The sequence below is a fragment of the Pyrus communis genome, chromosome 6, assembly GCF_963583255.1.
Source record: "Pyrus communis chromosome 6, drPyrComm1.1, whole genome shotgun sequence".
Lineage (NCBI taxonomy): Eukaryota > Viridiplantae > Streptophyta > Magnoliopsida > Rosales > Rosaceae > Pyrus > Pyrus communis.
In genome coordinates, this window is record NC_084808.1 from 5910502 (window position 1) to 5925190 (window position 14689).

The 14689-nt window shown below is 39.4% G+C and overlaps 2 long non-coding RNA genes across 2 annotated transcripts; one reads left to right on the forward strand and one right to left on the reverse strand.

Annotated features, from left to right (window-relative positions):
* Positions 1–2190: 2190 nt before the first annotated feature.
* LOC137738408 (uncharacterized) lies at positions 2191–3447 on the reverse strand. Its single transcript, XR_011068907.1, has 3 exons — positions 3379–3447; positions 2853–3054; positions 2191–2361 (listed from the first exon to the last, which is right to left on the reverse strand). It is a non-coding gene; the product is annotated as an uncharacterized lncRNA (long non-coding RNA).
* Positions 3448–7499: 4052 nt separating this feature from the next.
* Positions 7500–8840, forward strand: LOC137738409 (uncharacterized). The gene is made up of 3 exons (XR_011068908.1): positions 7500–7917; positions 8394–8469; positions 8546–8840. It is a non-coding gene; the product is annotated as an uncharacterized lncRNA (long non-coding RNA).
* Positions 8841–14689: the final 5849 nt, after the last annotated feature.

The following is a 14689-nucleotide window of genomic DNA, read 5'->3' on the forward strand; positions in this document are numbered from 1 at the left end:
TAAGATTTGTGGTATCCACTAGTGTAAATATTTTAAATTGAAGATCAAATTATTCATTGCATTCTTATAGGGTCGAGGAGTGTAGGTATAAAAAATCATCAAAATCGGAGCTAAAATAACTGTTAAATTGTGATTTTTCATTTATAAATGTTGAAAACTTTTGTTCTGTTACCTAATCTCTGAATGTTTGTTTTTTGAGATTTTTTACGTATGCGATCTCGGAGTATGTACAAACAAGTTTGACGGTTAGATTATTGAAAAAAGTTTCATAGAATGTGTATCGCGTCAAAACGGTAGATTAAATAAACACTTAAGAGTTAATGTTATACTTCTATTAAGTATAAAATAAGATTTTGTGGTATCCACTAGTGTAAATATTTTAAATTGAAGATCAAATTTATTCATTGCATTCTTATAGGGTCGAGGAGTGTAGCTGTAAAATCATTAAAATCAGAGCTAAAATAACTGTTAAATTGTGATTTTTCGTTTATAATCGTCGAAAACTTTTGTTCCATTACGTAATCTCTGAATGTTTGTTTTTTACGAATTTTTACGTATGCAATCTCGGAGTGTGTACAAATAAGTTTGACAGTTGGATCGTTGAAAAAAGTTTCGTAGAATGCATATCGCGTCAAAACTGTAGATTAAACAAACAATTAGAGTTAATATTATACTTCCATTAAGTATAAAATAAGATTTTGTGGTATCCACTAGTGTAAATATTTTAAATTGAAGATCGAATTTGTTCATTGCATTCTTATAGGGTCGAAAAGTGTAACTGTAAAAAAATCATCAAAACTGAAGCTAAAATAACCGTTAAATTGTGATTTTTTGTTTATAACCATTGAAAACTTTTGTATCGTTGCCTAATCTTTGAATGTTTTTCTTTTTTGTGATTTTTTACATATGCGATCTTGTAGTATCTACAAATAAGTTTGACGGTTAGATCATGGAAACTAGTTTCGTAGAATGTATATCTCCTTTAAATTGGCCTAAATTTTGAAGTGGGAAAAGTAATTTGTGCTAAATTTTTATTTATGTTTTTCAAGTATTAATTAGACAATATTTAGTTTGAGTAATGACATTTTTATTATACAATTATCTTTTTGTTTGTTTATCGCATATTAACCAAACAATTATTTATTTAATTGTTAAAAACGTATTTAATTTAAATACATATTATTTATTTATTTATTTATTAAACCAAACAATTATTATTTTATTTTTTTAAATCGAAACAAAATTTTGGGGGGATTTTGGCCGCCATTTTGTTTCTGTCGGTTATAACCAACAGTAATGAAAATGTTTCTGCCGATTTTTATTAAAAAAATTTTGCTGTCGGTTTTAACCGACAGTAATGAAAAGATTCCAAAATAAAACCCCTCCATCTCTTCCTTGCGCTGGTACCTTCTCCCTTCCCCCTTCCTTCATTTCCCATTTACGCCGTTGAGCTTTTATCCCCTCTTCTCTCTAGCCTCGAGCCCAGAGCCATGAGAGCTCTCTTCCTCTCTCTTCATTTATCTATATAATCTTCAGCCTCATATGTCATCCCTCCTCTCTAATCTTCTCGGCCTGCAACACAAAACCAAAACAACCACACACCCCCATTTCTTAGACATCTCCGTTTCCAGTTTCCTTTTTTTATTAGAAAATAGGCGAAACCCTTGTGCATGTGTGCTTTCAGTGCAGGTTCAACAATCAACGGAGAGGGTCAAGAACACAAATAGAGCGGCTGCAGAATTTCAAATCCGTCTGATACAAGCGGAAAAATCGATGTTCTAGATCTGCAAGAAAAGGTATAAGGTCTCCTTCCCCAAACTCGAGCTCGATCTTGTGCATACCATATCTCAAGTTATATATGTGGAATAATGGCAATATCCACTACAAAAAAGGGCTTTTTGCGACGGAACGGAATGGCACAAAAAATGCTAAAAATGTCGTAAAATGCTTTTAGCGACGACCTTATGACGATAATGGACGCGTCGCAATAAACCTATGTCGCAAATGTTTTGACACCATATACAACGCAAACTAACCATCACAAGTACTATTTGCGACAACCTTACAACACTATCTGAAGCGTCGTTAATAATAGATGGCAAGTGTGTGTGTGTGTGTATATATGACGTCATATTTGATGCCATATATAAATTATTCTATTTAATTATGTAAATATCTATAAGCTAGATATGAAGAATTGTTATTAATAATGAACTATAATTAATGTAAATCATTATACAATGTATTATCATATACAAGTACCAACAAAACTACAAAGGCAATGCTCCACTTTTACTTAAAGTTAGTTGAATGGTCCTATACATTATACATCCATGGCATCATGTAGTCTTTAGCCAAAACCTGCAACAAGCGACATTTTTGTAACCATCACTAATGTATGAAATTTTTTACAAAAATCATAGTTTCATATCAATAAGAAGAAAACAGATATAACTAAAGTAGATGAATTTTAATATGGTCAAAACTCAAAAGCACCAACAGGATCTCATATCAGGGTATTAATCATACCAGTTGTACAAAGACCACTCAGCACGCGCTGGAAAAACAAGATGAGATGAAAACCCAAAGGAACTAAACAGATTACAACTTTTGTCACTGATGCAGGAAAACATATTACATTCATAAGTCAGAGTTGATCAGATCATGCACCACTAGAAAATAGGTGAGCCACATTTGATTGTTTGTTAAAATTAGTGCCAACCAACAACATTAAAGTAGCTCTAAAGTAACAAACACCATAAATCTTTAAGTATAATCTAGCACTAGCAGTGATAAATAATCCAACTGTTTACCAGCAAAATAGAACTGAAACAAGCCTGAACCCAAATTACCCTTGCATACAGATCAATATATTTACAGAACTTAGGATCCTCCACTAAAGCTGCATAGGTCGGAAGTTTCAGCAACCCCCAGTGTATCACCCCCATATAGCGCAAGGAGGGAGAATTACCAATGTATCACCCCCATATAGTGCAAAAATATCCTTGTCAGATAGCCCCATTCTATAGAACTTTTCCCTAAAATGTGGTGCACCTGTCATCAAAAGATAGAACACACGGATAAGAAATTAAACTTCTATTAATGAACAACAAAAAACTTCATCTCCCAAACAATTTAATTGAAAATGATACACAAGCAAGCATGAATTAAGAAAGCTAGGATACAGAAGCACGTATAAACTAATAGAGACATTATTAGAGAACTTCTAATCTAGTCTAATAAAAAAACTTCTAAATATCTAATACTGAAACGCATAACATTTATGAATTATAATCCAACTAAAATGCTAGAATATGAGAACTATTAAAATAAGGAAAAATAAAACTTGATGAAGATATATTAAGTATTCGAATAAACCTCGTTTAGCACCTAGAAGTCGTCCTTCCTTAGGAGAAATTTTACAATCCTAAGCAAAAGTACAAAAAACAGATGAAAACTTGAAAATAGTGATATGGAAACTAGCTATGTGTTGTTGAAATAAGTGATCAGTGGCCACAACATACCTTCCTGCCTGGAAAAAAAGCAATGGCAGGGCAGTGAACTCAACTGCAGCACACCAGCAAGCTGAAAATACAAGTAATCATGCCCCTTAATTGCTGTCTTCATTAAAGAATCCATGCTATCTCCCACGTATTTTAGGAAAGCCTGTGATGGTCTTTGTACAAGGTCTTCATTTGCAAATAATGACACACCCCGACCGAGATCAGGGCGTGCTGGCCGTCACACGAATGTGACGTAGCCATGTGCACGTGCGGAAGCTAATAGAGTAGTAATATAAAAGTACGAATAATTAAAACTAGCATACAAAGTCCTAGAACAATTGCTAGCGTAAGTGAGATACAAATTCAGAGCAGGTCTATAGCAGTCCAAACGAAGATTTCAACAATAGTACACCCGAAGGTGACCCTACAATGGTGAGTATCTGTCAGAAATGCCGGACAAGCCCTCTGGGAAACCACCGCAACTGCTAATCAACTAGAACCTGGAGGGGCGCAAAACAAAAGCGTGAGTGGGCAAAAACAAAGCTCTTTGAAAACCATTTAGCAAAACACATTCTAACCCCTCACCGTAAAACCTGTATACTTCCCAGAAAATAAACATATATACGTATGTATAAATATGCCAAACATGCTCAAAGGTATGTCAATCACGCTCAATAATATGCCATGCCGAAATCTCATAACGATATGCAAGTGCCCAGGTATAAACATATCAATATCATAACATCTGGCAGCCGGAGTCACCTAACGTGACCTGTACGGCTGCATATAGAGCTCAAATCTCAAACTCAATAACTGAACCTGCCCACGAGTCAGAACCACCTAAAGTGGTCTGTACGACAGGCCTGGGTGTAATACATATGTACGCTCTAGTGCTACGATCACGTGAAGGCTGTGCGAATAATCGCGGGTCACCTACGAGTCGGAACCACCTAAGGTGGTCTGTACGACAGGACTGTGCACCTAACTTGGATCCAAGCTGAGCGTGTCGTGCGGGAGGTGAACATCACGTGAAGGACTGTGCCCTACTCTGGGCGGGAGCACTAACACCGGGGGTGCAGGTTATGAGCTCTCTAAGCATCTCAAACTACTGCTGAATGTAAATATGAATACCACTTACCTGGCACTTACCTGCGCGTCCACAGCACCCAATATGCATATGTATATGCATGCCACTACTAATGCATGCAATTATGCATAAACGATAATAATAAAGTGCATGGTATAACATAAATAACCCTTTTTAAACAATTTCTGGGAATAGAAATGTATATAGGTATATACGGAAAACAAAAGCCCACTCACTGGTAAGTGGAAGGGTCGTAGCCCCCCTGCCTCGAGTGCGAACGCTCGTCCTCGGGGTACGTGTCACCTATATGCGAAATAACTATAAAAACGTTAACTTTAAAGCACATAACCAACTTCTCGTAATAACTTCTCATACATTGCTCAAAATGGACAAATGAATATACCAACGTGCTCTACACAACCTCAGGATCACAACCATATTTTTAGAAAAATTTTCCTCCGCCGCACGCGCCCCCACGCGCCGGCCAAGGCATGGCCACACGCACCGGCCACGCGCAGGCACGTGTGGCGCACACGGACGGCGTCAACTGACGCCGTTAGGAATATTCCATCAGTTTTGACATATTCCGTTAACGGCGTCAGGAATATTCCGTCACCTTCTCCGGCGAGACTCTGGCGACGTCGCCGGCGCCGGAAAACTGGAAAAATTTCAAATCGTGTTTTCTCGTTCGTTTCTCAACCATTTTTCATGATTCTTGAACCAAAATGAAGCTTAGGACTAGTAGAATCACGATAGACTACTTTTAAAGGCTAAAAACCACGGGATCATACCTGTCTCAAAACTTAAAAACCGACCAACTTCGAAACCCACGATCCCGACGTCCAATTTTGTCCAACGAGCTACTCCGATGCTCATTAGGACCTCACTAAGACAACTACGAGCTTCAAAATCCCAAAAACGAGCTAGATTAATGTTTGCATGAACAGTACACAAATCGGAGTTCGTGAAATCGACATGAAAACGTCGGAGTTCTCACCTGAAAATGGTATGGCTGTGTTCCCCTCGACCTCACAAGCTCAACTGTGTCCTTGGTTTCCTCGATCTGTATGTGGTTGAGTGTGTTCGTGTGTGTCCGTACAATTCCAATAGGAAAAGGAAGGAAATGGGAACACGGGAGAGAGAGAGTGACAGGGAGAAGACAGAGGGAGAGAGATAGGGACAGTGTGTGTGTGTGTGTGTGGCCCAACACATGCCAACACCACACCACCCACCAAACAGAATAACGAAACGAACTAGGGGCAGATATGTAATTTCACACGTGCGTTACGATATTTCCGGGACGGGATGTCACAACCTTCCCACCTTAAAAGAATTTCGTCCCGAAATTCAAAACAACCAAGTAACAACCCCTAGTGGTCAAAGAACAACCGAGGATACAAATCCCTCATCCGATCTTCTGTCTCCCAAGTAGCTTCCTCGACTGAATGGTTCCTCCACAAAACTTTCACTAAGTTCACCGTCTTGTTCCTCAGAACCTTCTCCTTCCAATCAATGATCGTCACCGGTTCCTCGTCATACGTCAGATCTGGATTAATCTCTAACGATTGAGGAGGTATCACGTGAGATGGATCAGCAACATAATGTCGGAGCATAGACACGTGAAAAACGTTATGCACTCTAGCCAACTCCGGAGGCAACTCCAACCTGTAAGCTACCTCACCAACTCGATCTGTGACCATGTATGGTCTGATGTATCTGGGACTCAACTTCCCCTTCTTTCCAAACCGCACGACACCTCTCCACGGTGAAAGCTTCAAAAATACCCAGTCTCCGACCTCATACACTCTGTCCGTAGCATGCCGATCCGCTAGACTCTTCTGCCTGTCCTGAGCTGCTTTCAGGTTAGACTTAATTACCTGAACATTCTGAGTAGTCTCCTCGACAATCTCCGGACCCACTAAAACTCTTTCTCCAACTTCTGACCAACACAACGGTGTGCGACAAGCTCTGCCATACAAGGCCTCAAATGGCGCCATGCCGATGCTCGAATGAAAACTGTTGTTGTAAGCGAATTCCATCAAATCCAACTGCTGGTGCCAAGCATCACCAAACTGCAACACCGAAGCTCGCAGCATATCCTCCAAAGTCTGAATAGTTATCTCTAACTGGCCGTCTGTCTGTGGATGATACGCCGTACTGTAAAGTAATCTCGTGCCCAAAGCTTCCTGAAAAGCCACCCAAAACTTCGATGTGAATCGTGGATCACGATCCGAGACAATACTCACAGGGACACCATGATACTTCACCACCTTTGAGATAAACAATTCCGCTAACCGGCTCAAAGAATACTTCTCTCTTACTGGAATAAAATGTGCCGATTTAGTGAGCCGATCAACGATCACCCAAATGCCGTCAAAGCCATTTTGTGTACGCGGCAACTTGTACACAAAATCCATAGTGATATTTTCCCATTTCCACTCTGGAACGGGAAGCGGCTGCAACAACCCAAACGGCTTCTTCCTCTCTGCTTTAACCTGCTGACAAATAGCACACCTGCTCACATACTCGGCTATCTCCCTCTTTATACCCGGCCAATAATAAAATGGTCGAATGGTATGATACATTTTAGTAGCTCCTGGATGCATGGCATAAGCCGAGATATGTGCTTCATCGAGAATTTCTTTCTTCAACTCCACACTATTAGGCACAAACATTCTACTCTCTAGCATCAACATGCCATCCGAATCACGAACTCTGAGGTCTCGCCTCCTTCCTTGCTCTCGAGCTTGAATTAATTCTTGAGTCTCCTGATCAGCTACCTGAACTTCAAGCACCCGATCAACAAGAATTGGCCTAACTTGGAAATTAGCAAGTAATGCCACTTCTCTAACTTGAGGGTTGGCTACTGATGTGGGATCTCGCTTTCTCTAAACAAATTTAACTATAGTATGGTATCGTATTTCCGAAGAGAGTTATATTTCCTCCTGGACAAATCTAAATGAGCTGGCATTATGTCGAATGTATGAATATTGCTCTGTTTTGATTGTGAAGGAGTTTTTCTGTTGTTGGTGTGGATCCAGCCATCATGGGTGTTGGCCCAGTTGTTGCAATTCCAGCTGCAGTCAAGGCTTCGGGTTTAGAGCTTGATGATATTGATCTTTTTGAGATAAATGAGGTGTTAAATCAGTGTAGAATCTCTGCATCTGATTTTAGACACTGTGATTGTAAAATGACATAGAAAATGCCCCGCTGTACCGGCTTTCGCATCCCAATATCTTTATTGCCGTAACAAGTTGGGACTTGATTCTGAAAGGATCAATGTTAATGGAGGTACACTTGCCATTGGTCATCCACTTGGTGCAACAGGTACATACTTAAAATTCCACTTTCCATAGGCTCACAGCACTGTGTTTTACTTTCTTCCAGTACTTTTATAGATTAATGGATCCTGAAAGGGTAAGTGTTTCAACTAAGGGGAAGCTGCTCCATTCTTAAACCCGACACGTGTAGTTTCTCTTCTTTTTATTGATCTTGTAGGTTCTGGATTGGTTTATATTAGATTTCCCTTTTGCCTCTCTGTAGCTTTCAGTATAGCGTTTGTATCTGTAAAAGCTAAACAGAATAGTTTCGATTTGCTAACAGATTAAATCATCTGTTAAATTTGTCTGGAAGTGAATTTTAAAGTTTACATAATAATAGATACTGAATGCGTCATATCTCATGAATTAAAACTGTATCAAAATTTTATTTTCAGAATACGAAATTTGAATTTGTTAAACAGAAATCTAATTAGTTGAGCAAAAGTTTGTTGATTGTACTGAGACCTCATTTGATCGTTTCAGGTACACGCGCAGCGGCCACTTTATTGCATGAGATGAAGTGACGAGGAAAGGACTGCCGCTTTGGAGTGATATCAATGTGCGTAGGCAAATAATTCCTCTCCTCTTTTGTGTGCGTACAAGTAATGACAATGGATGTCATTTGGAAAATGCAGGCACAGGCATAGGGGCAGCAGCTGTTTTCGAATGGGGGGGACTGCGTTGATGGACTGTAATGCCCGCAAAGTTGAATCCCACAATCATCTTTTATCCAAGGATGCTCTGTAGAAAGGAATATCTATCACACATCTTTGTGTTCGTATGAATAATGTAGGGTTGAGAATGAAATTTGTAATGATGCCTTGCAATAAGGTTGCTTCATTTTCTTTTTCATTCACGACCTTTCCATGCCAAACCAAACAGAACGGATAACCATCTTTGAAATTGAGATGCAAAATGCTTGGAATCCCAAATTTATCTCTCTTATTGGAGTAGAACTAACATTTACACCTCTCATAGATGTAAAATGAGATGTAAATGTGACTTTTACGTCTAAATTTGCATCTCTCTATTAGAGAGGTTATAAAAGTAGAGCGAAAAGGTGAAATTCATTAGTGTGAGAGCCATGTCGACATGTGATTGTGTTTATTAACATAATAAGTTGAGCAACTTCTCAACTAAGGTCTTGTTTGGCAACTTGTATAAGGGACTGGATAGGATTAATAATACTGACTCAGTTGTTTTGTGCACCAATGAAGGGATGCAAAAACCATATTTACATCCCATTTTACATTTCCAAGAGAGGTAGATAGGAGTTACACTCCAATGACATAGATGCAAATTTGAGATCCTATTTAATTTCCTCTTTTTGATTGGCAGGACCCACCATTAAAAAATATAAAAAGATATTTATATTTAAGTTTTTATTTACATTTCCGACCAACCAAAATGCTAAAATACTTCTTTCAAGACTTTTTGCATCTTCTATTGGAGATGCTCAAAGTACAGTTGTTATAATATGGTTTGAAATTACCATGTTGAAAAGTATTTAGAGTGGGACGAAGTTAGTACAATAGCAAAGCTTATGAAATAAGGAGTTGATTTCACTCTTTTTTAGTCTCACACCACTCCTTGTTTTTATTGTGGTCCTCGAATTGAATAAATCAAACAAAAAAATGAACAGGATTATGTTAAGGTGCGTATGAAGTAAAAAATGATGTATGTTATCATTTACTTTTGGATGAATTACATTTTACCCCCTCGTACATCATTTTTAAAATATTTCAATCTCATACATTTACTTGTATTTTAGCTACAACTTCATACATTTGTTCGTCAAACAGTCAATTTAATTGTTAAGTCATGACGTGACAAATGCAGGCTTGATCACATTGAGCTGGCTGCTACTTTCTCTAGACTCCCACATCCCTTTCCTTCTCTCTCTCAACTAAATTGATTTCAGTCACTAACATAAATCAACATTAGAGTAAAAATATGAGCTAAAATAGATCTAGGCATTCATAGGGGTTGGTGGTAGGTTGATTGAAGGAGGGGGTTGCAATGGGAGTTGTGGCTTAATGTGTACTGCAGAGAGGATGAGTTGGTGGTTGGGTTGAAGAGAAGTAGGTATGGTTGGCTTGGATGGGTGTAGTTAGGGTGATGATTGGTGAGGGGTCACCGGATCGACGGTGATGGGAGTGTGGGACATGATTTTTTAGGTCTAGAGTAAGACAAATCAAAGTACACATACCTCAAAAGTCCTATCATGGACTCGACAGCCTCTGATGTGGAACTAAATAAATGAAGCAGCAATGCCACCATCATTTTGTTACAGAACCAGTGGGCAAAGTTTGACCACTTTGATGAGATTAACCATTTTTGTTCTGCGAGGTACGAAAACCTAATTAGCAAGAAATCAGCAGGTTTTTTATAATCTTGGAGTCCTTACAATCTAACTATTGCCGTGTACCGCAAGTAATCATACTCACAAAAAGATGCAATATCTACTTCCTAGATATCATCTGGGATTCTCCCAATTTAATAAGGATTCATCTATCCTTGTCTTCTCCCCTATTGGTATAAATACATCCTTCTAGGTTGCAATCATGTCATACTTCTCACACACTCCTTACCATTCAACCATCATATCAAATGAATTAAAGAAGATCAATGACCAAATTTAACAAGAATGTGTGGAAGACAATGTTCTAAAAATCGGCTTTGGTGTTGGGCAGCGAAGGCCCGACTCAATTTTGGCTGAATCGTTCACTTAAGGCGGGAAGGATTTAGGCAGCTGCCTAGGCGTTCACTAGATAGTCTAGGCGGCACTAAGCGGCTGTAATACCCTAGAAAATTTAAAATATATGAAAATGTAGAAAATTTATTGATAAGTGGAAAATGCCCCCCGTTGATTAAACGTAATTTTACGAGGACATATTTTATCCTCATATATTTTATCGTATTTCTTGACATATATGGATGGAGTTCAATAGTATGAGCGTGTAGGCGAAAACCATTCATGAAACGGAGTTATAATGAAGAAAATAGAGATGTTTTAGTTATTGGAAAAAAATAAATATATAAATATATAAAAGAAATGGGGCTGGAAGCTGCTAGGTGGCAGCAAGAGAGAAGGGAACTGAGGGATGCGGGAGAGAAAAGGAGGAGGGGAGAGGACCAATGGGCAGAGAAAGAAGGGAGAGAAAGGAGGGAGGTGAGGGGGCATCGGATCTTTTTGGATCCGTGCAACCGACTCGACTTGGTTCCTTGACCTTGTCTTATCTTCTCCGTCTGACCTCTATTCAAGGTGGTTCAGGTGTCTATGGAAAGCTCTCATCGAGCCTAACATCTCTATGGTGTTAGATTTCTAGATTTCTAACCCAAATTCACAAATCGAAGCCACAAAACCCACGGGTGTCTCAGTGGTTTTATCTTTTTTTCAGTGAATCCGACAACGATTGCCATCAATGACCACACCAAAAGACTCCCCTTAACCCCAAGGACAAGGCCCAAGCCTTGGATGAGGTGTCAGATTTCGTTTTGGTGGCGAATTGACAACTACCTAAATTGAGGGTTCCGGCGGTTCGGGGGATTTTCCGGCCACTTCCCGGCAGAATTGGACTTCGGCCCAAGTATGAAAGTTGTTCTTCTCATTGAACTCTACAACCCTATAAAATTTGGTAATTTCTAGAGTTCGTCAGAATTTGGAGTTTCCGTTTGACGGAAACCGCCACACGTGGCGGCGCCTGGACAGTGAGCCGACGCTGCCTTTCTAAGCTAATTTTGATATTCTGAATCTATATTTGATATGCAATTGGTGTGAATTGCTTGTTTGAACTTAGTGATTGTTAGTCACTTGAACGATTTTGGAAATGAGTTAGAATTGAAATTGTGAACTACGAATGGCTTGATCCCTTCGTAGGGTACGTAGGCAATTTAACGAGGATGTTAGATGCAACCATAAAATAATCCAAATTTATTATTGTGCTAGATTTCTTCGAAGGAAATACATTATTATGGTTAATAGCATGCAAATTGGTCATGAATTTATTTTGGCCTATCACTGGATTTTAGCTTCCAAATAGAATTTTCGGATTGTTACAACGGCAGTTTAGGTGGTTTCAATTTGGCTGCAACTCTCGCATCGGATTTGCATAACATCGATGAAGTTTTTGCAACATGCCCGGAGATAAAGGAAGAAAGAGTGCGAAGAGAGAGAGAGAGAGAGAGAGAGAGAGAGAGAAACATCACTATTTAATATTTCAATCGGTGGTGGCGTAATTTCAAATTTGCAGATCCCATTTGAGGTTCATTCCTCTGAAGGAAGAAGAAGAAACGGCAAAAAGTGAAAGTGAATGCTTTTCCACTTTCCATTCCAATGCGTCTAAAGGAGGTAATGTCCACCTTGGGGGATGCGAGAGTGGACGGAAACTTGAATGGTTATAGATTGGTTTTTAATTTTTTATAATCCCTTACCCATATTTAACTTTGGATTTCCATCGATTGTCACTTCTCTTGTAAGCACCTATCCTTTGCATTTAATGGGGAGCCAATCAAGCAAATACCCATAAAGATGCGCTTTGTTCAGATTCTGCACCCTTTAGCCTCAGACTCCCCTTAGAAAGACATATTTTTGTCTATTTAAAAGCTTTGCTACCTTTTCTAAATGTTGTAGTATTGATTATCCTATGTAAACCTATTTACCATTCATCCTTCTTTAGTACTCAACCCTTTTGTAATTGCAAAAAGAAGATACCGTAAAACATTTAACCTTGCCCGATAAGGTGAAATCTTGCTCGACTCTCTTTGTATCGACTTTCAATTAATAGATCTAGTGTTATAATGTATTCCCCAGTATATATTCAAGTCATTTCTAGTCTCTTAATGATTCAAAGCTCCATCAATTCTCATATCTGGTTTCCTTAGTGGTTTTCGTTGTCATAAAGTGAACTAAACTGATGACTTAATCAGATATGGACTTCCACCCTCTAAGCATACAAGATAAATGAAAGTCCTTGATCTCAAGGCATAGAAAAGAACTTAATGTAGACTTAACCCATCTACGACAATCCTTTGATAACAAGAAGTTAGAATAACTTGGGGTGCAAGTAATCAACTTAAACACCCTTGTTCTACATCTGCCATATTAAGATGGCAGTGGCACACCTTTGCACTCAGTTAGTTTTGATTGTGAGCCTTAAGGCCTACACCTAAGGCCCCACAAAGGCACCTTTGAGAACTAACTGTGTCCTCCTCTTGCAGCATCCCGACAAGCAGGAGTCTGACAACCAACCAAAGTGCCAACTCCTCGAAGAGCTATGCACTCGAGCCAAGAACGCTCACCATCGAGATTTCCTGCCCGAACATAGTTTTGGCACACCCGGTGGGATCCAAATCTTGTATGCCAAGAAGATAAAGGAAGGAACAAACCTTTAGCTGGGGAGCAAAACAAAAACTACCCTAATATACACCAAGATCTAGCATGGCAAATCTCCCCGAAGACTAACAAGGACCTGTCTTGACGGAAAGCCCGACTCCTTCTGAGAAATCAAAAGGGAAGGTCACAAATGAAGACTTGTAGGCTACCATGATGGCTGTCATAAAAAGCATGGAGAAAAATTCTCTAGAGACAAAAGAGGAAGTGAGCAGACTTTGTTCCTTAATAGGGAATCTACAAAGAAGGCTAGATCTAGATTACCATACCCCGTAAAATAATCGTACTAAAAAGAGGATAAGAGAAGCCAGCCCTATGAAAGAGCCGGTTATTCCTCTATTTCCTTTACTTGAGGGAAAAAGGAATAAAGGAAAGAGCATGGAAGAATCCGGAACTAGTCAGCCAGTATTGGAAGAAATTCTGGAAGTAGAATTGTTCAACCCCCTATTTCATTAAACAGTAGGGGGTAGACCGGGCAAGAAATAACAAAATACGGGATGCCCCAGTTCATTGAGGAATCCAGCGGGAAAGAAAAACCTACCAAGATGGACAAGCCTTATCTTTACAAGCCACTACCAATGGCCATTAAAGGAGGAGAGGTCAAATAGAGGAAGCCCGAGGCAAGAAAAGAGATCAACTCGGGCAACAATGGTAGCCCAAGGAAGGAACCACTTCATCATACCCCACCTAATAATACAGCCAATCAGCAACTTAGAGATGAGTTGGTTGAGTTAAGAAGGATGGTGGAGAGACGTATCAGAAGCCCTACCCAGAGTTCATTGATGAGCAGAATCCTTTTCCCCTTAACTTCAAGATGCCCGTGTTCCAAACGTTGAGTGGAGAAGATAACAATGTGTCCTCCAGGGATCACATCTTCAAGTTCTCCAACCATTGTGTGGCGTTTCAAGATAACCCCAACTATAAGATGAGGTTATTTGGGAACTCGTTGGTGGGCTTAGTGTCTCAATGGTACTCTTTGTTACCCCTAATTCTATTGCCAACTGGGGGTAAATGGAGATGGCCTTCCACGAGCAGTTCTACAGGATGGAGCTAAAGATGACTATCAATGATCTGGTGGAGTTAAAGCAATATGAGCATGTGTCTAGCGAAGACTTCATTATGAGGTTTAGGAGGACAAGGATGAGATGCCAGTTTCCCATCAACCATGTCCAGCTCATAGTTATTGCTTAGAAGGCCTTGAGACTACCCTTGAGCAAAAAGTTTTATGACATGCAGTTTAATTAGCTTCAAGAGTTGGTGATTACGGCTACTAAGTATGAGAAATTGTTGCTTGAGAAGCAGCAACTAAAGCACTCCTTTAAAACACCACCTTTCTACAAAAGTAAAGCTGCCATTCACCAAGTGGAGTTTGAGGGAGAGCCAGAAG